The sequence below is a fragment of the Oryctolagus cuniculus genome, chromosome 15 (genome assembly GCF_051225735.1).
Source record: "Oryctolagus cuniculus isolate XC-2025 breed Fujian yellow rabbit chromosome 15, ASM5122573v1, whole genome shotgun sequence".
In the NCBI taxonomy this organism is placed as follows: Eukaryota; Metazoa; Chordata; class Mammalia; order Lagomorpha; family Leporidae; genus Oryctolagus; species Oryctolagus cuniculus.
The window spans coordinates 72,576,046-72,601,723 of NC_142881.1; the positions used below are offsets into that span (position 1 = coordinate 72,576,046).

At 36.9% G+C, this 25,678-nt stretch overlaps 1 protein-coding gene and 1 non-coding gene across 9 annotated transcripts in view; both read left to right on the forward strand.

Annotated features, from left to right (window-relative positions):
- NRG3 (neuregulin 3) overlaps nucleotides 1-25,678 on the forward strand; it is a 1,154,964-nt gene that overhangs the window by 451,336 nt on the left and 677,950 nt on the right. The window lies entirely within an intron of this gene.
- On the forward strand, nucleotides 12,862-13,025 carry LOC127487447 (U1 spliceosomal RNA). The gene has a single exon (XR_007914272.1). It is a non-coding gene; the product is annotated as a U1 spliceosomal RNA (small nuclear RNA).

The following is a 25,678-nucleotide window of genomic DNA, read 5'->3' on the forward strand; positions in this document are numbered from 1 at the left end:
CAAGACAGGCTGAGTTCAAGGCTATCTTTTATGTCTGAAAATAATACTCATTTTCTCCAGGTTTTGAATTTTTTGTCATGATGTTTTGTAAGACTTATACTTTTATGTGTTTTCATCTTTCTCATAGCTGTGTGGAAAATTAAATGAAAAACATTTTATTCTGATATATTTTTAACCAGAGTTCTCAAAATAATGATTCCCCAGCTAATGTATACATGCACATTTGCAAAATGGAAAGTTCATTTAGTAATTGCGAAAGAAATAATGGCTTTAATAACCAGAGCTCGACTTGGCATCTGCCTCCATGCATTGTTAGAACAGCGAGCATCATCCAATTCCCCGTGGCCCTGTTTTCTTTGAAGGTTCTGTTTATGCCTTTCTAATTTTGACTGTATTTTGACATTTTCAAATAAGTGTGTGGCATCTGTTGAGTAAATGATCACTCAACGTGGATTTGCTTCAGTTACCACCCTGCTTTTAATCTCCTTGACTAACAAACTCACCTTTCCTCACTTCTGCTGACAGTGACACATGCATTCTTGCTGTGACATCAACCTTGGGGCACTTCAGAGGTCCCTTTTCCCCAAGAAGGGTACTGAAACCCTGGCATGCTAACATTCCTCCTGTTCTTTGTATGGTTTTCTTTCTCTTGCACATCATGACTTTCTCCTCAAATCTTCACTCACCATCTCTGAAAGGATAGTGTTTAAATGTAGCACATTCTGGTCACTCTGATAAAAGGTTATTCAGCACACTGCAGTCGTCATTCTACAATTATTTTGTCTAATTTTGTTTTTCATGGGTAAACATAAATTTTGCAGCACAAGTTTTTAGATCCAAGTTTTTTCATTTCAATCATAAAATGTTCATAAATTCATATTTTTCCAATCATGAAAGATATTTTAGTATTGTCCATATTATGTAATTAATGTTTTATTGTGAATTAATATTGAAAGAATAAGTTAATGTGATTATTACTTAAAGACAGTGAATTAATGGTGGGCATTGACCTAATAATTAAGAGTTCACTTGGGATGATTGCATCCCACATCAGAATCCATGAAGCATACATCTGATTCCAACTTTCTAAGGTGCCCCATAGGAGGTAATAGATGATATCTCAAGTGCTTGGGTCCTTGCTACTTGGAAGATCCAGATTGACATGGGTCATTGCCAACCACGTGGAAGATCCCCCATAATAACCACAACCAGTTACATTTTTGTATAGATGATTGTACATTTATTTACATATAACTTATAAATTTTGGTAGATATATTAGAACTTGCTATGCTTAAAAATATAACTTCAGGTAATCTTAAAGATGTATTTTATACATCCATACTTCTCCTTTGAACAGAAATAGACATATGGTTTCAACTACAATATATGTTTACCTGGCTAGTTCTATTGAAGTTGGATTGGAATAGCTGAGAAAAAAATTAAGTGAATCTAGAACAAATAAGTTTGGCAAGGTTTCAAGATGCAAGATAACACACACACACACACACATACACACACACAAATCACAATTTTCTATAGAACTGGCCCCCCATGTCTCTGTGTTCCACATTGGTAGGTTCAACCAACCAATTTAAAATAGAAAAATAACTGCATCTGCATTGAACATGTGCACACTTTTCTCTTGCCATTGTCTGTTAAACAATGCATTACAGCAACCACTTACTTAGCACTTACATTGTATGAAGTATGATGAATAATCTAGAGCTCAGTTAATTCACATGGGAAGATGCATGTAGGTTATTTACAGATACTATCCCTTCTTTCATAAAGGACGCAAGCATGCTCAGATTGTCATGTATGCATGGTATCCTGAGATCACTCTCCCGTGGATACTGAAGACAACTGTACTAACAATGAACAGGGAAACCAAAGTAAACATTCAGTAGCAGTCATCACTACTCTGAAGGAAATGAAGTCATTAGGTACAAACTTTACAATGCACACTATGCTGAGAATTACCAAATACCAAGGAAATAAATGAAAGAAGACTTAAATAAATGGAGAGAAATATGGTGTTTATGGAATTGGAAGTGTTACAGCAAAGTGTTAATTCTCCTTAAATTGATATCCATTCCTACAAATTTTTTTTAATTTAATTTAATTTTATTTTATTTTTTAACAGGCAGAGTGGATAGTGAGAGAGAGAGAGACAGAGAGAAAGGTCTTCCTTTTTGCCGTTGCTTTACCCTTCAATGGCCGCCGCGGCTGGTATGCTGTGGCCAGAGCATTGCGCTGATCCGAAGCCAGGAGCCAGGTGCTTCTCCTGGTCTCCCATGTGGGTGCAGGGCCCAAGCACTTGGGCCATCCTCCACTGCACTCCCGGGCCATAGCAGAGAGCTGGCCTGGAAGAGGAGCAACTGGGACAGAATCTGGTGCCCCGACGGGGACTAGAACCCAGTGTGCCAGTGCCACAGACGGAAGATGAGCCTATTGAGCCACAGCACCAGCCCCTACAAAAGTCTTATTAATGAGATTTTCATAGATAAACTTGTTCTAAAATTTATATAGGAAGATATTACAGTAGTTAAAATTATCTTGAAAAATAATAATAATGAAATGGGAGGAATTATCCTATTAAATTTTAAGGCTTTTTAAAGAAAAGATTCATTTATTGATTTTGAAAGAGTGATAGAGTGACAGGGAGAGACAGAGGGGGTCTTCTCTCTATTGGTTCACTCCCCAGATGGCTGCAATGGCCAAGGCTGGGGCAGACAGAAGCCAGAAACTAGGAGTTTCATCTAGATCTACCAATGGGTGGCAGGGGCCCAGATACTTGGGCCATCTTCCGCTGCTTCTTCTAGGCCATTAGGAGGGAGCTGGTTCAAAAGTGGAGCAGCCAGGATGTGAACTGGTGCCCATATGGGATGCTGGCATCACAGCTGACAGCGTAATCTGCTACACAACAACACAGTCCCTTATATTAAGACTTTTTATAGTGCTACAATAATCAAGATAAAGTGACAGACACAGATCAGTGAAGCAGAGTATAAAACCTAGAAATAGGCACACATGAACTTGCCCAAACTATTTTTGATGAATGTGCAAAAACAATTAAGTGGATGAAGAATATATTTCAACAGATAGTCTTGGAGCAACAGACATTCATAAGCAAAACAAATAAATAGAAATAAAAACCAAAACCAAATAAAAACACAGAAATAACTCAATGCATTATGGGCTTAAACTATAAGGCTATAAAATGTAATATAATGGAAATGTAAAACTATTATACTTTTAGTAAAAAAAAAGAAAAATTTTGGGGTTCTAGTTTATAGAAAAAGTATTACCAATCTTGATGCCAAAATATAATATGTGAAGGGAAAATATGGTAAATTTGACTTTATAAAAGTTGAAAATGTTTTCTCTAATTAAATCCTATTGAAGGGATAAAAGATGAAGTACAGATTGGAGGAAAATATTTGCAAACGCATGACTGATCAATTATCAATATGTAAATCATGAGTGTACTTCAAAGGTTTTTTAAAAAAATAGAATTAAAGATAAGCTTATGGCAGAATTATGTATAGATTTTTGTAAAAGAAACCATTTCCCATGAACTCTTATTGAAGATTCCATGCATGCAAAGAAATCTGAAAACTCAGCAGTTAAACACTCACTAAAAAATGGACTACAGATATAGAGAGAATTCACCAAATAGGGTAAGTAGAGGGGGAATAGCACGTGAAAGTGTTCAAATTTATTAACCCATTAGGGGAATTAAAATTAAAACCACAATTAGCTTTTACTATACATCTATTAAAGTGGCCATTAAAAAAAGGAACAGGAAAAGTAAGTAGAGCCAACATGAAATGTTAATAGGATGCAGAGAATTTGCATACCAGAAACATTGCTGGAGGGCATATAAAATGGTACAGTGACTGGAAGAGTTTCCCAATTTCATGTGCAAATTCTGTATGTATTCAGTTGCATTATTGGCCATTTACCCTACAAAAAATGAACATCTATTTTTCTGTGTGATTGTTCGTACCAACTATGTTCAGAACAATGTATCTGTCTATCAACAGTTAAATAAACACACTGTGCCATATCTATACAGTGGAATAAATGAAAAATTGATATGTCCAACAACTTATATATATGTAGAGGGAATATTATTGAACTTAAAAAAGGCAATCCCACAAAGTTAAGTACTTCATGATATCTTTTGTCGTATTTTTGGAGTGACCAAAATATAGAAATGAAAAATATGTGATTTCCAGTGCTTAAGGAATGGTTGAGGATGGGAGCACCATGGGTGTGGCGATGGAAGGTTCTACAACATGAAGGTATTAATGTCAGTATCCTGGCTGTGATTTTGTGCCATAGTTTTGCAAAATGTTACCATCAAGGGAAACTGGGTAGAGCTGTATGAGCTTACTGCATTATTTTATAAACTGCTTGTCAGTGGACAATCATCTCAAATGAACAAGTCTAATTAAAATAGGACATGCTCAGGCTGACTTGCCCCAAGTGGTGGAGTTGGAAGCATACCAGGGGATTCCAATTCAATCCCATCGAGGTGGCATGTACCAATGCCATCTCACTGTTCCAGGTGATCAGTTTCAGTTCACAGTTGGTCATGGTGAAGGGACTGGGAGTCAAAGGGAGCACATAGACAAGTCTAGTACCTGCTAACGCTAACTGATGGAGTAAATAAAGGGGAGAGTGATCCAACATGGGAAGTGAGATACTCAGCAGACTCATAGAATGGCAGATGTCCTAAATAGCACTCTGGCCTCAGAATCAGCCCTAAAGGCATTCGGAGCTGGCTGAAAAGCTCATGAGAGTATTTCAGGCATGGAAAGCCAAGACACTCTGGCAAAAGATCTCTGCGAGTGAGATCCCAGTGGAAAGAACAGGTCATCAAAGAAGGAGGTACCTTTCTCTGAAGGGAGGAGAGAACCTCCACTTTGACTATGACCTTGTCTAAACAAGATAAGAGTCGGAGAACTCAGAGGGCTTCCATAGCCTTGAAACTCATGACTGGAGCATAGGGAGATTACTGATGCCATAGACAGGAGTGTCAATTTGTTAAGTCAACAACAGGAGTCACTGTGCACTTACTCCTCATGTAGGATCTCTATCCTTAATGTGCTGTACATTGAGATTTAATGCTATAACGAGTACTCAAACAATATATTTCACTTTGTGTTTCTATGGGGGTGCAAACTGTTGAAATCCTTACTTAATGCATACTAAACTGATCCTCTGTAAAAAAAAAAAAAAAAAAAAAAGAAATTATCAATTCCCAACTTGACTCTCACTGGGATTAAACATGACAATAGGTCTGCTCTGATTTCATCATCATTTAAAAAAAATCATCTATTATTTTTCACTTTATGTTTCTGTGTGGGAGCAAACTGCTGAAATCCATACTTAATGTATACTAAGCTGATCTTCTGTATATTAAGATAATCAAAAATGAATCTTGATGTGAATGGAAGGGGAGAGGGAGTGGGAAAGGGGAGGGTTGTGGGTGGGAGGGACGGTATGGGGGGGAAGCCATTGTAATCCATAAGTCGTACTTTGGAAAATTATATGCATTAAATAAAAGTTTAAAAAAAAATAGGACAGTATAATACAATACATGTGTGAGACTTTGGCCCCTGTGAGTGCTCGCTTGGTTCCCCCTGACAATCTTTTCAGCACAAGCTGGGCTCTTCAGCCTCTATCCCAGTTTGTCTCACACAGAGCTGAATTTTTTTGAGTCACAAAGATCTGTATTTAGCTGGCAACCCAAACATTTGGCAGACACTGCAAGAATGACATCAGTACTGCCGATATTTATCAAAAAGCATATTTGATATCAGCAGTATTTAGAAAAAAAAGTTGCTTAAAGGCCATGATTCTAAAACTCACCTCTAGAGCAAGCCTGGAGTGGAGAGAATTGAGTGCCTGAGTTCGATTGGTGCCGCCACATAATTGTGGTTACAGGACTGTCCTTCGGTGATCTTTATGGAGGTATCTTCCATTAGTCTAAGAACTGTAAGCTTTCTTTGAGACATTACATTTCCTATGAACATTGCAATTACATGACAGACTTTCTCCTTCCGTTTGCTGAAATGTTAGAGAGAAATTTGGGCCACTCTTTCTAGATCAGTATGATAGAATACTTGATGTGTATCTGCATCAGCCACTTAATTTGTCAGGATTACATATGCCTGTCCTGGAAGCACACTGAGAAATTAGAGAACAAGTATTCTACTTCTGGACTTTCTCTGGGCCTCCTTCAGCCTTGTCTTCATCAGGCATAGTTTGGTAAACTTGTTTCTTTTCTTTCTGTATCTCTGCTTCTGCTCTCCTCATCGTCCTCTGATGGATAGGCCAGTTTGATTTTGCTTCCATGGACTTGGCCTTTAAAAATATTAATATATAATCATTCTGCATATTTATGGGGTACATTGTGATAGTTAAACATATGCATATAGCATGTGCTGATCAAATCAGGGTAATTAGCATTTGTGTTTCCTTAGTGTTTCTTTATGTTTGGTGACTTTGGGCTCTTCTATGTCTTCATAAAATATAAACATGTTATTTTGAACTGTATTCACCCCACAGAGACATAGAAAAACTCAAACTCATTATTTTCATTTAACTGTATCTTAGTGCCCTTTATCCAGCCTTTCTCCATCTATCTTTCCCCTCTACCCTTCCCAGCCTCCAGTAATTGCTATCTTATGTTCAGATCAACATCTCTCCCCTCCCACATATCGGGGAGAATATGCAGTATTTGTCTTTCTGTATCTGGTTTATTTCACTTAACACAATGTCCTACAGTTCTGTCCACTTTGGTTGCAGATGACAGGATTTTATTTTTCTTTGCAGCTGCATAATGTTCCATTAGGTATATATATACCACATTTTCACATCTCTTCATCTGTTGGGGAATATCTTGGTTGTTCTTTATCTTGGCTACTAAGAGTAGTGCTGCACTAAACATGGGAATGCAAGTATTTGTTTCATATGCTGATTTCATTTCCTTCAGATATCTTCCCACAAGCGGAGTAACTGGGTCATTCTTCTGGCCTACGTCTTGCTTCTCTTAACACCACTGCTATACTCTCCCTTGTTCCAAAGAATTCATCCAAAAATAGAAATGACACCAAGGCTCTGAACATAATTTAATTTTTCTGTATCATAATTTAATTTTAGCCTTAGTCTGCTCTGATGGAAACCACCCTTTGAAAACTTCCCTCCCTGCTGAACTCAGCTTATATCTCAAACCTTCTTCAAAATGGCCAATTTATTTAAAACTTAAATAAAATTGAATTTGAATTAATCCAAGGTGAATAAAATGTTTTAATATTTAAAAAATATTGAGCCTACCATTTCCAAGGTTACTAGGAAATATTAGATAATTCTTATGAAGTTATATAATATTGATGGAGTCTGTATGTGTTTTTGCAGGCTTGAGTGTTAAACAGACATGCATATGATACATCCTGTGGCATTCTTGAAGAAATAATCTCTCTGTTGTCATTTATAAAGATGATGCAAATTGTGCCAGTTTAAAAAATGACATCTGTATTTTATGCCTGCTAAGCCCTAGGTTCCTGCTCGACCATATATTTTTCCTGAAATTGAAGTTTCCATAATTCTTTTTGTGTGTGTGTGAGTTTAGCAAAATTTTATTTAAGAATTAAAGAGACAGAAACTCCTATACTTGAAAGATAGTGGCGGGGGGAGGTCTTAATAGGAACTGTTAGCTGAGTCTGAATTCACAATGGGCTTTTTATGGACAAGAGTGTAGGTCCCTCATTTCTTCTTCCCTCCTCCCTCTTCTGGCAAAGTGTGGGTGTCGCATGTCTGGATATGGAATTCCCCTAAACAAATCCCTCCAGATGCTACTGGACATCAAGGTTCTTATCTATTGGAGAAGCAAATGATGCCTTCCCTCTCAGTGATTAGAACCTTGTTGGGCTACTGCATCACTCCTTCAAGTCAATGAATTCCTTTTGATAAAGGACGGGCAAGGGTAAATTGGGCTAGGGAGATAGACAAGAAGCTGGGTCCTGCTTTCAGGACTTCTTTCCTCATTCATTGCACATAAATTTATTTTCTTTAAAAATTTTCATTTTCTTCAGCCCTTCTTACACATATATGCTAACGTCTGCCTACCTGCATTAGCCTTCCTCCCTCAAGAGAAGGAACCCATAGTCTTATGTGGATGTATGAAGATCTCAATTTCTGTATCTCCTTCAAGCTGATCTACAGGCCTAGAGGCTTTTATGGATATTCTCTTGCTATCTGTCCTGTGGTATTTGAGGGTAGCCTTGGAAGATACTGTCTTATGCAGTCCGGAGGACTAGTCATATCATCTGGGGGACAGGCTGGAAATTCTGCCTCATAACCATCTGGAATTGGACAGCTTTTCTTCTTTTAGAGACAAAATGAATGAGGGCATGGAAGACTCATGGTATAAAGAGAAGCAAAGAGTATAGAAGCCATAGGGCAAAGTAAGGACAATAGCCAGAATATCAATGATCAGATATTGGGCCAAAAATTTCAGTCTTATTCAGCCTAGTCTTGGCATTGTCTGGCCTTGTCCAAGGAAATGTGAGCAAGGTTTTGTACCTGTCTACTTTGACCAAAACATGTTTGAGACATGGCACTGTCACCATCTGGGCAGCATTTAGCATTGTTATATTTTCCTACTTACTTGTATTGCTGTGATGTCCACACTTGGAATGTCAGAATTCATCATGTGTAAATTCCGATGTTTCACATACTTGGGGACTGTGAATATTTGAGATTAACAGCTACAGACAAAACAATAGCAATAATGGTTCTATGTCTTCCCTTCTTTTGACAGTTTATGAACATGATAAGTTCATAGCCATGATTTATTAAAAAAAGATACATATATAAATAGCTAATGAATTTAAATTACTATGCAAATAAGCCAAGGAGCCTGAAATGAAGTTTGGACGATGGAATTTCAACATGGGATTCATGTGCTATCCACTGACTAGTGTTAAAAAAAAGTGTTGCTATGTTCAACCTGTTAATGACTAATGCTAAATCTTAAACTCTTTAAATATAGGAGACTTTGGTCTATTTTGTTTCACTAAGATTATGACTAATAATTTCTAAGCTTGAGAGTCAAACTAATATGATGTTGATTGTCAACAGTTCAATTTCAAAACAGAAATCAATGTGACTGGTTTCACTTAAAAATGTAGATGGTACTCTGTGGAGAAGAATAAAGATTGACGACTGTGCTATAACAGAATTGGTCGGTTGCCGACTATAAACTTCATTTAAGAGTGACAGATAAATTGTAGGAGGATGAACAATGAGCTTAGTGTTAAAATCTCTACCTATGTGACCTCAGAGAAGCCTGTTTTTTACACATCGAGGGTAGGTTTTTATAAGAGGTCTTATGAAGTTCTGAGTAAACTAGAGAAGAGTTATAAACAAATTTCACCAATAGGACTTAGGGATTGTCACCGTCATGCTATCTTCTACACTCTAAACATGCATCATTGGTACCCGCTACCTAGTACCAGTACCTCAGTACCATTATAGTTGGGACCAAGCCTCTGGCGCAGGAACCTTTGAGAGAGCCACTCAAACCATATCCAAATTCTAGCAATGGTTTGATGCTTAGTTGGTAAGCTGTAGCTACCAGATCTATTTCTAAATTATCTTTAAGTAAGGTTTTTGAATGTTGATACTCATTTTTATTGGTGGATGAAATGCTTGTAACTATATTAACAGTTTTTAAAGTCTAATGAGCGTATAAGTTCATTTACAGTTATAATACATTAAGTACTTACAATTTTGCTCAACTTCCCAGCTTTTTACTCCTGTCTACCCTTGTTATTTTAGTCTGAGATTATGATCTATTAAGAAGAAATATATGGCCAGCACCACGGCTCAATAGGCTAATCCTCCACCTAGTGGTGCCAGCACCCCGGGTTCTAGTCCTGGTGGGGGCGCCGGATTCTGTCCCCGTTGCCCCTCTTCCAGGCCAGCTCTCTGCTGTGGCCAGGGAGTGCAGTGGAGGCTGGCCCAAGTGCTTGGGCCTTGCACCCCATGGGAGACCAGGAGAAGCACCTGGCTGCCGGCTTCGGGTCAGCGCGATGCGCCGGCCACAGTGCGCCAGCCGCGGCAGCCATTGGAGGGTGAACCAATGGCAAAGGAAGACCTTTCTCTCTGTCTCTCTCTCTCTCTCACTGTCCACTCTGCCTATCAAAAAAATAAAATAAAAAAAGAAGAAACATAAAGAGAAAATCTCAAGTTTGTATTTAACTTTTGATGCTCTCGCTGTTTATCAGGCTTTACAAAAGCGTGATAAACCTGGCTACTCCAAATCTCTGCTTGTGCCCTTTAAATTCTGTTGCTGAAATTCTTTTCTCTTTCCTTTAGATACAGCAATATCACAGAGGAATTCTCAGTGTGGACAGAATGCCCTGTCGAATTAGAGTAGCAAGGAAAACTCTAAGGATATTGCGTATTAGAAGTTAAAGAAAATCTGTCTTTACTTTAGCTTCTGAATGTTCTTGAGGAGGTGATTCAGAGAGAGTGAGGGAAGTGTAGATTCCATTTTCTCATATAAAGTGACCCCTTGGGATAGGAGTGGCCTTATATAACAAAGGGCTATACCTTCAAGGATGCTCTGCAGATGGCTACCCAGCATGGGCTGGACACCATCTACTCAAAGTTGCCCTGCAGAGTGTTGATAGAGAGGGAGGCTTTGTTAGTTCTCTGAGTCTTCAGATAAGCTGAGATCCAGTGTTGTGCCATGTGGTCTATGTACTCCTGTGGAGACTGGGTTTCCAACAATAGGCTAGTTTCTAAATAAAGCACCTGACAAAAACTCAAGAATCTGCAGCCTAGTGAGAGTTAACAAGAGGTTGAGTCAAGAGGATAAGAGTGCTGATATTCCCTAGGATCCTAATCATCAGAATAACGACTGATGCTTATTGAATGCTGTTCTAAGCACCTTATGTTTACCTTAAAACATCATGCCTCTTTTTGTTAAATGTTAGTTTGTGGTGAAACAGAATAGCCAAATTAATGATGGGTGAGACTAATGATGAATATATGACATCTGATATCATTCTTTTTACTTTTGTGTGTTTGCAGATGCCATATTCAAAAGTTTTAAAATCAATATGTAAATTATTAAGATAATTTTCATATGTATCATCAACTGAATACAGAAAAAGTATTTTCATCATACTCTTTTCATAACATTCATGCCTCTAGGTATAAGTGAGAGAAGGAGGAAGAGATGCATCTGGTACAGCTACAAGGCACATAACAACTTTGTTTTGACCTATTTACTGCCTACACATTGTGATCTGGACTAGGAGGAATGGAAAAATGGTACAGAATTCCTACTCATGGAAACTCACAGACTAACATGTAGTTCCCTTCTGGGGTCTCTTACTTTCCCATTGGGTTGATTATAAAATGTTTGGGCTTTGAATCAGCCCTACCAGATAGGAGCCAGATAGACTTTAACTTAAGAAAAATTTTAAAAATTATTTTTTCAGTTATTTGAAAATTTAAGATGTGTATAAAATATATCTCAGAACAATTAACCTTCATATCACATTTCATCAGTATGCAATATTTGTGTCGTGTTTCAACAGTGATATGTCATACTTGTTGAAATCAAGAATGGTGATTCTGAAAAACATTGCAAAACAATTTTCTAATATGTTTCCTTGCCAATCTAGCCCTGGCACCATCATATTCAGCGTGAGTTGCCAACTGGCTGAATAATTATGCATTTGTCCCTTTGTAATTTAAAAGTATTTAAGGCATTTCCATATATTTAAAATATTCTCGATTCTATTTGATGAAGTCATGTATTCTTTGAAAAAATATGGAGTGTCCTGTGCCAGGTACTACTGGAGACATGGAACTTAAAGCAAGGGGCAAGACAGCACGGCTCTCAGACATTTCTCATTGACAGTTTTGAATGGGCTTCCTGCTAGTATGCAATTCATCACTGTCTAAATGGACTGTTTACTAATTGTATTCTATTCTAAAAAAGGCAACTTAAAATGCCTCACTACAATTCTATCACATTTTAAAATTTTCTACATTTAGTTTTTATTTTTAGTATTAATTCTTTATACCTGTTTGTGTATGCATATTTACACATACATGGGAACTGCAAAAGCTTCATGGATAATGGAATTAATGTATTAGTTTATTTGGGTGCAAAACTTTTGGGAATCCATACATATGTTTATATAACAAATGTTGTTTTCTACAGACTTTTAGAAGATTCCTCATATGTGTATTTCAAGTTTTCTTGAATGCAAAATAAGTCTATCTTTTCCATCAACTTAATGCAGTCCCTGTGTGTGTGTGTGTGTGTGTGTGTGTGTGTGTAAATGGTTGCCTTTGTTTTTAATAATGGAGCACTTGATCCTGACTAGTACTACTAATACTACTTTGTCTGACACTGGTATTGTTATACATACTACTAATATTAATTTTGGTTTTGGTTTTTGGCCTGTTATCTCGTTGTTCAGCCCTTTATTTTCAGCTACTGACAATCACTGTATTAATTTTTTTTTGTTTTATTTTATAAATAACAAATGGTTTGCGTTTATCCTATATGAGGAACTATCTTTTAATGTGAAAATTGACTTCAGTTACTTGTAGGATGACAATATCTGTAGTTTATTTTTTCTATGCTGGTTTATTTTGATTTTTACCTTTTATTTCTTTTGCTGTTGTTGTTCTTTTCTATTTTTAAAAATTCGGTCAAATTCTTATTTGCTTGCTTTTCCCAACTGATTCTTCATTTCTGCTTTGCGATATGATGCAAGGTTAGATCTACAGGAGAAAAATCCCATGTTAAACGCTACATGGCACTTAGCTGGCAGGGGAGATAGGATGATCACCGACGTGGTCTTCCCAGGGCGAGGCTCATCCACTGTACTCTGGATGTGCCGACCCCTGTGAGTTCCCCAGATGCGGGAAACTCAACAGCATAGTTTGTGGTAGTGAGGGACTGCGTTCATACTCTCCCCTGGCCAGGAAGAATAATATTACTAATTGATACTTTTCCTATAACCTATGTTTATTTTTACTAGTATCACTTGTATCAAAGGTAGAAAAATGTTATTCCAAGAGAATTCATACCACACATGCAGTTGTATATTCTCATTTACATTAAAATCACTTAAAAATAAAAACTCCCTTTCTAAATCCCACTAGCCTCATTTCAGTTTATCAGTAGTTGTTTGTGACTAATGGCAACCATATTGGATAAAGCAGATTTGGAGACTATTTCTGTCATCACAGGAAATTTTGTTGGATAACCATAGTGTACTATGATAAGCTTTATATGTCACATATACATGTAATCATATAGATGATATATATAATAAATACACCTGTATCTTTTATCATTTAATAAATGTGTGTGATAATTGTTAGTGTGTTAAACATTAAAGATTAGTATTTAAGTTTAATTTCCTACTACAAACATAAAAGAGCAATAGAGTTGCACCCCACACACAAGTTAAAATAACATCAGAGACTTAAGTGAGAGATTATTTAGCAATAAATCATTTTATTTAAAGCAGGATGACCCTGAGGAGCTTCCTGCAAACAAACTACCTAGGTTTCAATTTCACAATGACAAGATTTCGAATATGTTTAAAACTGACAAGACAAGACCTTGGCCCCAACCTGCCCAATGTGTATAGACTTAATATCCTTAAGAGATCTGACTTGTAAATAGTCTGCAGCTTTTGCCAGTATTTCAATAATGGGTTGTAATGGTTGACTTAATGTAATGTGTTCTCAAAGCACCTGTGTCAACAGTCTTTTTCTCTTTTTTAAGATTATTCATTAGCTGTTCAATGAAACATGTGGTCTTCAGGTTCAACCACAGTTTTATCTCAGGTTATTAAATAAGGTGAAGACTGGACATTTTATTTCACCTTTCTGGCATTAATAATCAAATTCACATCTCTTAACCATTAGACTGGAATATGATGTGTTGTATATTTTCTTCCCCCAAGATACCATCAAGTTCCCCCTTCCCAGCCTAGTAAGATGTCTTAGAATAGGTTGGATGCTCCTTTCCTGCCTCTCACTCAAGCTACCAAGGTAAATCAGTACTTGTGCCACACAAAATATTTTCAGGTGACCCTGTCTTTGTATGCTGCTAAGAAAAAAGCTCACATATTTCTAGAAAGCCTCTCCTTATTCATCTACGTATTACTGAGTGTGTGTAACACACATTCACAGAAGAATCTAGAAGCTACCACTGTTCCCTCTTACCCTCTCATCTGAATCTGAATTTATTTGGGGACTTTTATCACTACTTAAAAATCACCATCATATGGGATCTATGACTCAAATAACTTTTTAAGTAATATTCTTTGTAAAAGTAGAAGTCTTCAGTAGGAGATGGATATAAATGTACTTAGTCCTTCCTTTATCTAGGTTATTTTAGATTTTGCTGTAACAAACATTGGCAGCAATGAATAACACTGCTATTTCTTGTGTAGGAAAATTTGTCTAGGGTATATTTTCATAAGTAGCATTGTGGCATCAGATTCTGTATATTTATATTTTGCTATATAGTACCTAGTTGTATTTCAAGGATTTCTATCAATCTAACAACCTGCAGAGAGCCAGGCATTTGGTGCAGTGGTTAAGAGAGTATTTGAGACCACTTCATTGATATCCTAGTGCCTAGGTTCAAGTTTTAGCACTGTTCTTGAATCTGGCTTCCTGCTAGCATGCACTTTGGGGAGCAGCAGTGATGGGCTCCGAGTGGTTGAGCTCTGCTGTTTACATGTACTGGTTTCTGGCTTTGACCTGGCAAGGCACCATGTACTGCAGGCATTTGGGGAGTGAAATAGCATTGAGAGATCTCTCACTGCCTCTCTGGATGCCTTGTCTGTCTCTTTTTCACATAAATAAAACCTTAACTCCCACTAGGAAAATTTGAAAATGGCTGTCTTTCATTGATTTTGTAATTTCTGATTTTTTCTCATTTTTAGCCAGTTTGATAGGTGAAAACTTGCATCACTGTGCACTTCAAACTTATTTATTTATTTTGAGTGTGACTGAGCTCTTTTTATATGGTTAGGAGTCATTTGCAATGACAGTTTCATAATTATCTATTTCTTTGCCCATATCTTCTGTTTGTCATCTTCTTGTTGTACAGGAGTCATTTACCTATTAGGAAGATGAGCTTTTATAAATAAAAATTTTTACTATTTGAAAAATAATTTTTTATTATTTGAAAAATAATAATAATTTATAAAAGAACTTATTTTTAGCTATCCTTTGCCTTAATTTTTGGTACAGTTTTTTTTTCTTCTCTTAACACTTAAAATATTTTTATAGGTTTTCATTGAATTTATCTTTAATTTTTTTTCTTCTGGACTTTCTGGACTTTTGTTTGTACTGTTGTGAATAGGTGAAATTTTGCTATTTCTAGCTCATATGGCTATTGGCAGAATTCAATTCCTTTGTTGCTGAAGACCCCGCTTTCTTATGGGCTGTCAGTTGGAGCTACACTGAGTTCCAGATATCCTTGTTTCTTAACTTCTCTCTTTCCATTACCTTAAAGTCAACTGATTAATGACCTTAATCACATTCAAAATAATGCCCTCACCTATATCAGGCCAATTTAACCATAGATTCCATTCTATCATATTAAAAGTCTGTCCCTACACTCAAAGCAGGGAGATATGTAGCTAATTTTAGAGATTATCTTAACATTTTAGCTATTATACATCCCCTTGAATTTTATAATTTGATTTTCTGTTTTGCATGAGTATTAATTTATCAGTTTCTTTTTTTAAACTTTTATTTAATAAGTATAAATTTCCAAAGTACAGCTTTTGGATTACAGTGGCTCCCCCCCCCATAACTTCCCTCCCACCCGCATTCCTCCCATCTCTCCTGCTCCCTCTCCCATCCCATTCACATCAAGATTCATTTTCAATTATCATTATATACAGAATATCAATTTAGCATATATTAAGTAAAGATTTCCACAGTCTGCACCCACACATAAACACAAAGTGTAAAATACTGTTTCAGTACTAGTTATAGCATTGATTCACATAGTACAACACATTAAGGAGAGAGATCCTACATGGGGAGTAAGTGCACAGTGACTCCTGTTGTTGATTTAACAATTGACACTCTTGTTATGGCGTCAGTAAACACCCTAGGCTCTTGTCGTGAGCTGCCAAGGCTATGGAAGCCTTTTGAGTTTGCCAACCCTGATCTTATTTAGACAAGGTCATAGTCAAAGTGTAAGTTCTCTCCTCCCTTCAGAGAAAGGTACCTCCTTCTTTGATGGCCCGTTCTTTCCTCTGGGATCACTCACAGAGATCTTTCATTTAGTTTGTTTTTTTTTTTTTTTTTTTTTTTGCCACAGTGTCTTGGCTTTCCATGCCTGAAATACTCTCATGGGCTCTTCAGCCAGATCCGAATGCTTTAAGGGCTGATTCTGAGGCCAGAGTGCTGTTTAGGACATCTGCCATTGTATGAGTCTGCTGTGTATCCTGCTTCCCATGTTGGATCATTCTCTCATTTTTAATACTATCAGTTAGTAATAGCAGACACTAGTCTTGTTTATGTGATCCCTTTGACTCTTAATGCTATCATTATGATCCATTATGAACTGAAACTGATCACTTGGACTAGTGAGATGGCATTGGTACATGCCACCTTGATGGGATCGAATTGGAATCCCCAGGCATGTTTCTAACTCCACCATTTGGGGCGAGTCAGCTTGAGCATGTCCCAAATTGTACATCTCCTCCCTCTCTTATTCCCACTCTTATATTTAACAGGGATCAGTTTTCAGTTAAATTTCAACACCGAAGAATAATTGTGTGTTAATTAAAGAGTTCAACCAATAGTATTAAATAGAACAAAAATAATACTAAAAGGGATGAGGTATTAAGTTGTTCCTCGACAGTCAGGACAAGGACTGATCAAGTCACTGTTTCTCATAGTGTCCATTTCACTTCAACAGGTTTCCTTTTTGGTGCTCAGTTAGTTGTCACTGATCAGGGAGAACATATGATATTTGTCCCTTTGGGACTGGCTTATTTCACTCAGCATGATGTTTTCCCGATTCCTCCATTTCTTTGTAAATTACCAGATTTCATTTTTTTGACTGCTGTATAGTATTCTATAGAGTACAAGTCCCATAATTTCTTTATCTAGTCTTCTGTGATGGGCATTTAGGTTGATTCCAGGTCTTAGCTATTGTGAGTTGAGCTGCAATAAACATTAAGATGCAGATAGCTCTTTTATTTGCCAATTTAATTTCCTTTAGGTAAATTCCAAGGAGTGAGATAGCTGGATTGTATGGTAGGGTCATATTCAGGTTTCTGAGGAATCTCCAAATTGACTTCCATAGTGGCTTAACCAGTTTGCATTCCCACCAACAGTGAGTTAGTGTCCCTTTTTCCCCACATCCTCGCCAGCATCTGTTGTTGGTAGATTTCTGTATGTGAGCCATTCTAACCAGGGTGAGGTGAAACCTCATTGTGGTTTTGATTTGCATTTCCCTGATTGCTACTGATCCTGAACATTTTTTCATGTGCCTGTTGGCCATTTGGATTTCCTCTTTTGAAAAATGTCTATTGAGGTCCTTGGCCCATCTCTTAGTTGGGTTGTTTGTTTAGTTGTTGCGGAGTTTCTTGATCGCTTTGTAGATTCTGGTTATTAATCCTTTATCGGTTGCATAGCTTGCAAATATTTTTTCCCATTCTCTCGGTTGCCTCTTCATTTTCCTGACTGTCTCTTTTGCCGTACAGAAACTTCTCAATTTGTTGTAATCCCAGTTGTTAATTTTGGCTTTGACTGTCTGTGCCTCCCGGGTCTTTTCCAGAAATTCTTTGCCTGTGCCAATATCTTGAAGGGTTTCTCCAATGTTCTCTAATAACTTGATGGTGTCAGGTCATAGATTTAGGTCTTTAATCCATGTTGAGTGGATTTTTGTGTAAGGTGTAAGGTAGGGGTCTTGTTTCATTATTCTGCATGTGGAAACCCAGTTTTCCCAGCACCATTTATTGAATAGACTGTCCTTGCTCCAGGAATTGGTTTTAGATCCTTGATCAAATGTAAGTTGGCTGTTGATGTTTGGATTGATTTCTGGTGTTTCAATTCTGTTCCATTGGTCTATCCATCTGTTTCTGTACCAGTACCATGATGTTTTGATAACAAGTGCCCTGTAGTGTGTCCTGAAATCTGGTATTGTGATGCCTCCAGCTTTGTTTTTGTGGTACAAGATTGCTTTAGCTATTCGAGGTCTCCTGTGCCTCCATAAGAATTTCATCATCATTTTTTGCAGATCTGAGAAGAATGTCTTTGGTATCTTGATTGGGATTGCATTGAATCTATAAATTGCTTTTGGGAGAATGGACATTTTGATGATATTGATTCTTCCAATCCATGAGCATGGAAGATTTTTTCATTTTTTGGTATCCTCTTCTATGTCTTTCTTTAAGATTTTGTAATTCTCATCGTAGAGATGTTTAACATCCTTGGTTAAGTTTATTCCAAGGTATTTGTTTTTGTTGCTATTGTGAATGGTATTGATTTTAGAAGTTCTTTCTCAGCCATGGCATTGCCAATTTATCAGGTTTTTAATTACCTTTAACATTTGGTAACAGCAATGCTTTCTTTTTTTTTTTTTTTTTTTTTTTTTTTTTTTTTTTTTTTTGACAGGCAGAGTGGACAGTGAGAGAGAGACAGAGAGAGAAAGGTCTTCCTTTTGCCGTTGGTTCACCCTCCAATGGCCGCCGCTGCAGCCGGCGCACCGCGCTGATCCTGGCAGGAGCCAGGAGCCAGGTGCTTTTCCTGGTCTCCCATGGGGTGCAGGGCCCAAGCACCTGGGCCATCCTCCACTGCACTCCCTGGCCATAGCAGAGAGCTGGCCTGGAAGAGGGGCAACCGGGACAGAATCCGGCGCCCCAACCGGGACTAGAACCCGGTGTGCCGGCGCCGCAAGGTGGAGGATTAGCCTATTGAGCCACGGCGCCGGCTAGCAATGCTTTCTTATTGCTCTGTTTTTAGAGGCTCACTGACATATGTATTTGATAGAATTTTCTTCCCTATGGACTTTAGAACAAGCTTGTATTGTTTAAAAGAAACACCTGTGGGGATTTTTTTTAAGGATCATGATAATATATACCTTATGTTAAGAAGCGCTATGTAGGGAAAGTTTCTGGTTAAGAACATATTATGTCTTTCCACAAGCTCAGGCTCCTTTGGCTTTTTTTTTTCTTATTCTATTTCTTAGGTATGTTTTATTGGTTTTAATATATTTTATCTTTTGTACTGATTATAAGTGGGATCTTTTTCTAATGTATCTTGTAGAAGTTATTATTTTCTTATATGCACTCTACTGGCTTTAGTATTTTAATTATATAAAATAATTTTTAGTTCATTCTGTTAGATTTTCTACATATGTAATTCTAATTCTTGAGCTGTTCATAGTGGTAATTTTTCTCCTATTTTCCAGAGAGAGATCAAGAGAGATAGAGAGATCTTCCATCTGCTGGTTCACTCCCTAAATGGCTATAACAGCCATGGCTGAGCCAGGCGAAAGCTAGGAGCCAGGAATATCATCTGGGTCTCCCACATGGGTTCAGGAGCCCAAGAACTTAGGCCATCTTCTACTGCTTTCCCAGGCAATAGCAGGGAGCTGGATCAGAAGTGGAGTAGCTGGGACTCAAACCTGTGCCTATAATGGATATTGGCATTATAGGCAGCAGCTTAACCCATATGTCACAATGCTGGCTGACCTTGAATTTATTAATATTCTTGTTTATATATAAATAAAATTTCCAGTATTGAACTGTTCTTTGATCCCTCTAACTAACACCACTTGATCATGTTGGATGGTTCTTTTAACAATCTGCTGCCTTCAATATGCTGACATGCTATGAGAGACTTTTATAGTATTATTTTTAATGAATATTAGTGTGTATTTTTTTTCTTGTGCAATTTTGATCAGGTTCTGAAGAAATATTAATATAATCTTTTGAAAACTAATATGAAAGGATCCTTTTTTTAGCATTCAGATACAGTTTGAATAATATTGTTATAATCTGATTTAAAATTCTGATAGAAGTCTCCCATGGAAATTTCCAAAGTGAATACATGTTTTTTCTTTTCATGTAATGGGAAGGTTCTTCTTCAGAACTTAATTTATTTTTATTTAGATTCTGTATCGTTTCTAAATATGTTTTGATAAATCCTTCTTTTTTAGAGTATTAGGCACTGTATCCATCTTGAGCTGTATGAAGATTTTGCTACTCAGTATCCTTTAAAAAATTGAATTCATATTTGCAACTTTCACTAACACAAAATTAAGAATTTTTTGTTGATTTTCCTGGTTATTTCTTTGTGCTCTCATTTTGTTATTTTTATTTTATTATTTTTATTAATGTGCATTTTGATTAGTTTTTGTGTCCATTATATTATCACTTTTTGTGAATGTCCCAAGAGCACATTAAAAAATCTTATTATAGGAGAATTCTTTATATACAAATATCAAAAATAACTCATAGGTGTATATATATCAATAAGATCTTTCTCATTAATTATGTTTAGACTTTCTGTACGTGATCACCCTCCACTTGATCACAGTTGTCTGTGAGAGATGAATTAAAGCCCCTTATCCCTGAAGGGGCAATATTGACTCAGTGCTTTATGTTCAACATTTATGTGTACTCTGCCTTGGGATTAAGAAGCAATTTGGCCAGATGTGAAATCATTGGCTCATACTTCTTTCTGTTGAGTATATTCTAGGCTACTGAATGATAGGGTAAAATCTTAGACCAGTCTGATACTTTCCTTTTTAAAGATTAAGAAAAAAACATTTTGGACAATGAAGCAAAAATTATCAAGTCATGAGGCCGGCACTGTGGAATAGTGGGTAAGGCCGCCACCTGCAGTACCAGCATCCCCATATGGTCACCGGTTTGAGCGCTGGCTGCTCCACTTCCAATCCAACTCTCTGCTGTGGCCTGGGAAAGCAGTGGAAGATGGCTCAAGTGCTTGAGTCCCAGCACCCGCATGGGAGACCTAGAGGAAGCTCCTGGCTTTGGATCAGTGCAGCTCCATCTGGGGAGTGAACCAGCAGATGGATGACTTTCTCTCTCTTCCTCTCTCTCTCTCTCTCTCTCCCTCTGCTTCTCTAATGCTGCCTTTCAAATAAATAATTCATCTTAAACAATTATCAAGTCATTTGAAAATTCCAATACTTTATTAGGATGTTTCAGTGTTGACTATTTTAACCAATTTTCTCTGAAACTTGTTGGAACATTTTCAATTTTGAGTCATCCTCTTAATTTTATAACATTCTCTATTTACATATATATTATATTTGGTATAATGAAATTCTGTAGTGTTTATTCCATCTCACTGTTTGAGCTTTCTACATCAAGGGCTTGAATTATATATATTGAATACTTTTAGCCAATATTAAACATTTTTTATTTTCTCTGTAAAACATTTAAAACTTTTTTCTTTGTTTCCTTTTATTTTTTAAATTTAAATTTATGTATGATAACATTTTTAATGTTTGCAGTCAGATATAATCTCATTCTTTTATCTTCTGTTTTCTTCATTTTTTATCTTCTCTTTGGTATAATTTTAATTAAATCTATTATGCTTTTTTGTTACTAATATTTATGTAACATCTCTGTGGTTTCATTTTTTTCAGAATTTTTATGTTTATGCATGTGCCATGAGATTTCAGAACGAAGTGAACTGTATCAGTATGAAGTTTTAGTGTACTTCTATATAATTACAAACTGCCATGTATGACACTTAAAAATACAATTTTATTTAACCACTTGATGTATTTCAATGTCTTGATATATTTTGAAGTCTCCTCAGAAGTGCTTTATATTGAAAGTGATTGTGCCTGTTCACAAATTGCTTTGCATTAAAAAATAGAAGTCTTTGAAGAAGCAATTTACTGATTGGCCAGTGGTTTCTTTTATAGGTTTCAAGTGTAAGCATCTGAGAGAATTCTAGTTTCTAGAAGACAAAGAAAAAACCTGATTTTGAGGGAAATTATCTATTTCAAGTCATAGGCCAACATAGGTAGGTAAGAAATGAAAAGCTTAAAAAAATGACCTAAAGGAAACAGATGAGAAAGAAGCAACAAATTAGTCCATTTTTCATTACTATAAGGATTCTCTGAGGCAGGATACTTTATAAAGAAAGGGAGTTCATTTTATTTCATGCTTCTGGATATGCAATGTCTAGCGGCCTTGTTTTATGATGCCCTTTCTCTTGGCATAGTCCCAGGGTGGTGCAAGTGTGGTATGCAAGAGAGGGTGTGTGTGTATGTGGATATCCTCTGACCTTGCTCTCTTCTTACACAGCTGTAAGAATCACAGAGGCTCCACTTTGAAGAGTTATCTAACTGCAATCATCTTCCGAAGGCCCCATTTATCAGTACTATATTGGGATTAGTTTTTCTACCCACCTAATACCTCAAAATGGATTAAATTTATCGCATAAAGCCTACGGGACACCTAAACTCTACCCAAACCACAGTAAGCACAGTTAGGAGCAGGAATGTAGAAGCCTTTGTACCAGGGAAGTAAGGATCAAGAGTGGGGTCTTGAAGAGGTAGATTTGATGGTACCCAAACCAGTTTGCAAACCAAGTACCTGCCAACTCAAACTATTTCATCCAATCTGTTTTTTCTTCAACTTTCTTAGCTTACTGTTTTCATTATGATTATTTTTAATGGCAACTTTAGCCTCAACCCCTCCTTGTCTCTGAAGCCAATGAACAAATATGTGGCCATTCTCTCTCCATAATATTTCTGACATCACACATCTGGTTCCTCCTCATTGTTGCTATAACTTCCTTTTAAGTCCTTGATTATATCTCCTGGAAAATTGCCATTGCCCTTTAACTAGCTTCTTTGGAAACCTCCAGTCTCTACCTCCAACCCTTTCTCTGACTGCTGCTATCAGAGTAATCTTTTCATAGAAGAGTGACCTCCGATTTCAGTTCTGGCACCACTGCAATATCATTCATCCCCTTCGTTCTTATACTTTCTATGAGTGGGAGGTTTGAGTAAGCACCAAAAAAGGTGATGTTACTTGTGCTATGTTTTCTGAGTAAGTCAACAAGGAGAATTATGGATTGCTATCAAGCTGACTCAGGTTGAATGCTGTGCATTTTTACGTTTGTGTCTGTTCTCCAGCAAAATAATGAATCCCCCTAAAATGTTAGTGTGCTCTTATGCTGTGGGAATAGAATGATTCTCTACAATATGAAACTATTTTTAGACAACTATCAAAGAAGTCCAGAGGTTGGAACTTTCATTCAAATACAATTGCAAGAAAATGAATAACATTGAGACAACTGAACACAAAGGAAAAAATATTTTATTTTCCAAAATGTACACATCAATCAACTACTTTAGGCTATTGTATGTGAAAGGGCCATAAGAGTAGCTAGGTTGAATATGCTAGCAATTTCTTTCAATCATTTTTTCCATTGCAAAATAAGTGTATGTGGGGAGGACAGAGAAAGAATACAAAAACTAGAGAGATGGGTGTTTATTCTCTGAATAGCAATAAAAATGTCTCAGTCAGTCTCTCCTCTCTCCCCCCCCCCACTTTGTGTCATTGTAAGGATGCACAACTGAGAATGGTAGTTCTTTCTAGCTCCTACCCTGACCACTAAACATCTCTAAGATGTCCAATAGGAAAAAGGAGATGAGATTATTCAGCATTATTTTCAAGATGAATGAAAATGTACCCTCATAGTTTGAAACATCTGTTTTTCCTCTTATTTCCACCAGATGTCCATACATTTATCTTAAATAATTTTCTTTAAATAAATAAGATCATTTTACATTCCCTGTTGGCTCCTGTGCAGTATAATGTAATGATCTCTTGAATTGTTCTCTTCTCCATTTGTATAGAAATGAGGATAGGCTAAGTTAGTAGCTGTAAAGCGAATACACTGATGATTAATATAGAACTCATTGGCTGCACTGAAAAATGGGTATCATTGTGTCTTCATGATGATTAAAAAATCAAAATAAAATAATATGACAACAAAGCAAAAACTAGAAGATATGAAATGCATGGTGCCAGGTAGGATCAGAAAAGCAGATGAGAAAATGTGGCCTTGGTACTTCATACCTACCAGGAATTTACCAAGCATGTTCTACATGCTAGGTACTGAGTACATTCCTTATGTTATCTCATTTATTGCATCAAATCTATGAAGAATGCACTGTTTTTCCAGACACTTGCTCATATAGACAAAGAAACAGAGGCATAGTAAAGTCAGTGGTCATGCCTACAATCATTCCGGGTTTGTCCCTTGTGATTGTAATCATCTCCACACTGTGAACTTAAAACCTACAGGTATAGTTGTAGGATTACAGTGTTCTGACTGTGTTGCTTTGACAACTTATTTAACCTGTCTGCTAGTGGATAGCAGTAAAACCCATGTGACTGGTGAACGTGAGGACTCAGTGATGGGACACGTGCAAAGTATCCAGCACTGAAGCCAGATGCAGACCAGGCACTCAGTCAATATTGGCTCTCTCTTCCAGAAGTGAGTTCTCACCTACTGTGCACTCTTAAACAGTGATATTTTCTCCTTTATATTGTGCCACCAATAGGAAAAGAGGCCTTTCACATGATGAATAATCTAAAGAACAGAAGGATTAGAGGGAGGGGTGACTTGATTTATGTAATTTTTGGAAGCTGGCATTTCTGAAGAGTGCTCCTGAATGCATGCTAGCATATCTTAGTCTTCATCACAGAGGCTAGAATTTTACCAAATAACTTGAGAAAAATGATTCCAGGTAGGCAGCAATACTTATTATTAGAAAAGTTCATTTATAGAAGAAACAATTAGTGGATGATCTTAAATGCAATCAAATAGAGAGATGAAGACACAATGGTATAAAGTTTATTATGGGCATTTGGTACCTTCCTATCTTCCAGACCTGAAAGGCAAGAACCCAAATAATTATAATCACATCAAGATATAAAATGATGAGATTCCATTCTCAGGTTTAAGATTTTGTATTTGAATTAGGGGATATTGCAACATGGCACCTTGTATGTAAAAGGGATTTTGGCCAAGTAGAGACAAAAGATCACAGACACACGAAAAAGGTAAGTTGCATATAAAAATATTTAAACCATGGAGCCTAGATAAATTGCACTTTGACTTTGAACTTTGATTTTCCTGTCTATATAGAGACAGTTACTTTTACTCAATGAAAAGACAATGCTGAATTAAATGATCAAGAAAATTGATAGACAATTAAATAGCACCATACAAATGGAGTAGTTGCAATTTTATTATTATTATGCCAGCTTTTAGTTGAGCCAATCCTGAATGTATTGTCATGCCTGTTCTTAAGGCAGAACCTAGTTTGTGCTGCCAGAACTCCCTGGATCTCAGATGGCTTCTCCTGATGTGACCTTACCCAGATCATCATGGAGCAGTCCTATAAGTAGCCCTGGCTTCAGAAGAACCATCTTTCCATATGGGTACACTCATAACCAGCCCAAGCACAGATGTGGGAAGGAGTGGAAAACCCGGATTCGGATGACAGAGATCTGATCCTGTGTAAACCTGTGTGCTGGGGTTCAGGTTGCCAGCATCCACAGAACTGAGTTTGCGTAC